A 4,562-nucleotide genomic window follows, 5' to 3' on the forward strand; every position below is an offset into this window, starting at 1 on the left:
CCTGGCCTTTTGTGTGTAATTATTTATTGTAATTTCTAGCAAGGTTTTTCTTCCTTCCTTATTGACCAGAGATTGAGTGATACAGCTTTTGTTATTTTTACAAATGATCTTAAAACATAAGTCTTTTTGGACAAAGTTCGCTAAATATTACTGTATAAAATGTAGTTGAGTAGATTTTTATCAGACTTTTAAAAATAAAAGTAAGAGCTTGGACTCAGGAGAAGCCTACTTACTTCAGTGTGTATATATTGTATTTACTCTATTTTCAGAGTATTATCTCTATCCTTATCATTGATTCTTTCCCTTTGCTGATGATTCTTTTCAGAGTTTCTTAGAAAACTGAGCTGCCACTTAGGTGGGGTGTATTTTCTTCTTCCAAGAGAATAGCCAGTCTTTTTCAGATTCATCATCATTGACTCTACCCTAAATGCAGTCAGTGACCTGTATTCATGGATTTACAGACATGGCCTGATCCCAGATGTAGATTCAAGCTTCAGCCGCATCTTGAAGACAATTACATAGTAATAACCACCAGAGAGCAAGTATGTATAATGGAGAGGCAAGCACGCTAACTAGGAAGCTGACACGCTGAGACTGTTCACCTTGGTTAGTGGCCTTTCTCTGGAGTTCTGTTACTTTGAATATAATATTTCTAAGCTACTTAATAAATGCAAATTAAAGTGTAATAAGAATAAATTATACTGAAAAAACTTTAATGTAGTACTTGGGATTTATTTCCTGGAAGTATTTATGTTAAAAAAACATTTTATTCATTGAATAAAAATATATTCTAAAATTCTGATGTACATTTTCCCCTCTAAGAACAAAAAAAATTTTTTTTAAGATTGTATTTATTTGATAGAAAATAAGTGAGCGGAAGCAGGGAGAGTGGCAGAGGGAGAAGGAGAAGCAGGCTCCCAGCAGATCAGGGGGCCTGATCTCAGGACCCTGGGATTGTGACCTGAGCCTAAGGGAGACGCTTAACCAACTGAGCCACCCAGGCACCCCCAAAGAAATTTTTAAAGACCTTTAATTTTTATACTTGGCTTTTGATAATCTTAAATCAATTTTTAAAGTTGTAGAGGTAAAAAAAAAATTATAGAGGTAAGTAATACAAGTAAAAATCTAAGTTTCTGGGGCCCCTGGGTGGCTCAGTCATTAAGCATCTGCCTTTGGCTCAGGTCATGATTCCAGGATCCTGGGATCTAGCCCCACATCAGGCTCCCTGGAGCCAGCTTCTCCCTCTTCCACTCCCTCTGCTTGTGTTCCCTCTCTCACTGTTTCTCTCTCTGTATCAAATAATTAAATAAAATCTTAAAAAAAAAAAAACAAGCTAAGTTCTAGTTCATATGATTTCCCTATAAAAAGTCTCTTTAATTTTTAAGATTATGAGAGAGAGCATGAGCGGGGAGAGAGAGGGGAGTAGAGAAAGGGAGAAGCAGACTCCCCACTGAGCAGGGAGTACAACCCAGGGCTGTTCCCAGGATCCTGGGATCATGACCTGAGCCGGAAGCAGATGCTTAACCAACTGAGCCACCCAGGACCCCTCTTCGGTTTTTTTGAAAATGGGTAGAATAAATCAAAAGGGCTGAAGCTTTCCTGGTGTGTAAATGATAATTCAGGGCTTGTAGTTTAGATGTTTAGAAAGTGAATCATAGTGCAATTTCATTTCTTTTCTTTTTTTCCTTATGTAGGAAAACTTTCTAGGCTGGGTGACTTTAGGAGCAATTTGTTTAAGCTCCGCCTCATTTTTCTCATCTGGTACAAGTGAGTTCTAAAGTCCAGGTTCCTTATAGCTCAGATATGATAGAATTCTCTGAAATTGTTAAAAAAAAGATTAATAAGTCCTTCTTTGTTTATGGTTTATTTATTTATTAGAGAAGGCATGCACAAGTTGGGGGTAGGGAGAGGGAAAAGCAGACTCCTCACTGAACCAGGAGCCTGACTTGGCACTCATCTTGGGACTCATCATGGGGCTGGATCCCAGGACTCTGGAATCATGGTCTGAGCTAAAGGTAGATGCATAACCGAGTGAGCCATTCAGTTGCTCCAATTAATAAGCCCTTGTAATTATGTATCAATCTCAACTGGGCTCTGGGACATCCAAACAGCTGGTTAAACATTATTTTTAGGTGCGTTTGTGATGGTGTTTTTCAGAAGAGATTAGCGCCTGAATTGGTGGTTGCAATAAAGCAGATAGCTTTATCCACTGAAGGCCAAAACAAAATGGTTGAATTCACTCCTCCTGACTGGTAAGCTGAGACCTTGATTATCTGCCCCTTGCATTTCTGTTTCTCAGGCCTTTAGACCTGGACTAGAATTGACATTGTTGTCTCTCAAACTTTCCAACTATGCCACTGGCTTTCCTGGGTCTCTAGCTTGCAGACACCAGATGGCAGGCACTCTCAACCTCCACAATCATGAACCACTACCTTCTAACAAATCTCATACACACACACATGCACCTTGGTTCTGTTTCTCTGGAGAAACCTAATTTAAGGTTATAGGCAACTGTTGCATGGAGACGTGACATAGCAATAGATACAGCAGAGGAAAATTGGAACTTCTGGTTAGAACATATGCCAAAACATTACAGAAGGAGAAGCTTAGGAAATAATGAAGGAATAGTGATGGGTACAGAACATTAGAATTTGTCATCAAGAATTATATCATGTGGTGTCAAAGGTGCCAGTGCTCATGTAACTAGTGGTATGCGTGACTCCTCATAAAACATATTTGGGAACATGTAGAATTGTCAGAATTTATATATATAGCTAGCCTCTGGCTACACAAAAGTAGTGAGGAAGAATAATCTTTACATGTAAGGCTTGGGAGATTTTTCATGAAGTCATGTGATAAGGGCGCTAGGGGATGCACCTTGGAACAGCAGTCTTAGCTAGATTTAAACGCTTATAGGAGTGATTTTTAGTCAAGTATAGAAACTAAAACCCCCAAAGACCTGAGAGGCTCTCTAATCTTTCTTAGGGGTCTAATTTGGGTGGAGGAGATGCAGGATGAGACACTGGTCATCTTCAGATAACAATTCTAACCAGCCTTGTTGGGAAGGGAGGCCTCAGTTCAGACTTGAGCTGGAATAGAGTTCAGAGGCATAATGAGTAAGATTCTGGGCAATGGAAATAAACACATTCCCTTTTGGTCAAAATGCTGTCTGAAAGCTACCCTGGACATAAATTACTTCAGCTGTGAATGTACGGGAAGTCTTGATTACAAACAAAACAGAAGCCTAGCAGGCCTCAGTATATGGGGACAGTTATGAGAAAACAAAGGGATGTTTGGGAGTGGGAGGGTGAGGATGTGTTAGGGTTAACACTAACCCATTTTTACTGTTATGGTGAAGCTGGGCATTGGGGCTAGGCTGCACTCATGTCCTGGAACTTAATAAAGTATGTTTATTATTAAGGTTTGTTGATTGCAAGCAACAAGAACTGGCTCTGGCTTGAACAAAAGGACATTTATTAGCACCTCTGGAGGCCCAGACCCAGAAACACTGGAATGCCTCAGCAGGATGGAAGGCAGGCTACTGCTAATGGAATGAATAAAGTATAGTTGTCTTCACCTTGTCGCTTGCTCAGCATTTACATTCCAGGGGTCATATGCCCCCCGACTCAGCCAGGAGAGCTGGCTGGGAACTGATTACAGTTCCACCAGGCTAAGGCAGAAAGAAATTGGGATGCTAACAGGAAGGGGAAATGGATTCAAGTTAACTAAAAAGCAACAAGTGGGAAATTGGAAACGAGATGCTGCAGTGATTGATCCCAGTGAGTAGAAAGCTTTGAGGTTATACATGCCATGTCCTTTCCCCTACACATGACAGAGACTCTGAAATGAGACCATGAGACCATCAGGAAGCTTATCTATGACAGGCCTTGGCATGGGACAGAGATAAAAAGGAGATGTGGTTCTGAGAGGGGAGAGTGGCAGAAGACCCTGCCTGGGAACTCACCCAATTTAGGGGTTCTGCTGTTTGTTTATCCAACAAGAATATACAATATAGAACTCTGAAATCAAAAGTCCCCGAATTTTGCCTGTCAGTCTATCCTAAAAATGGCTCCATTCATACGTCCAGTTTTATGCCAAGTGGCAGCCATTATTTATTCTTTCTTCACCTGCAAACAGTTAGTTCACGAGCAAGACTGTACCTCCAGAACTCTTGAATGTAATTTCTTTTATCTTTACTGCTAACATCCTGGTTCATCCAAGTCCATCATTATCTTTGACTTGAAGTACCTCAGTAGCCTAATTTGTCTGCCTTGTTCCAAGGTCACCCTCCTAAAATCCATTTTCTCCACAGCAGCCAGCACTATCTCTTAAAAACTCATCTCCTATTAAAATGGTGAACCAGCATAACCTACTAGCTTCCTCCCCAAAATCAACCCTAGGGAAACAATGGAAGCAAGAGAGGAGCACAGATCTGAGAAGTCAGCAACAAACACCATGAGAAACCCCCGGAGAGAAAACAAGCTTTAGTTAGCTTTGCCTGTGTGTGTGTGTGTATGTGTGTGCATGTGTTAACTAGTATTAGCAGCTATAGCCATGGTAGA

This window comes from Meles meles, chromosome 8 (genome assembly GCF_922984935.1).
Source record: "Meles meles chromosome 8, mMelMel3.1 paternal haplotype, whole genome shotgun sequence".
Lineage (NCBI taxonomy): Eukaryota > Metazoa > Chordata > Mammalia > Carnivora > Mustelidae > Meles > Meles meles.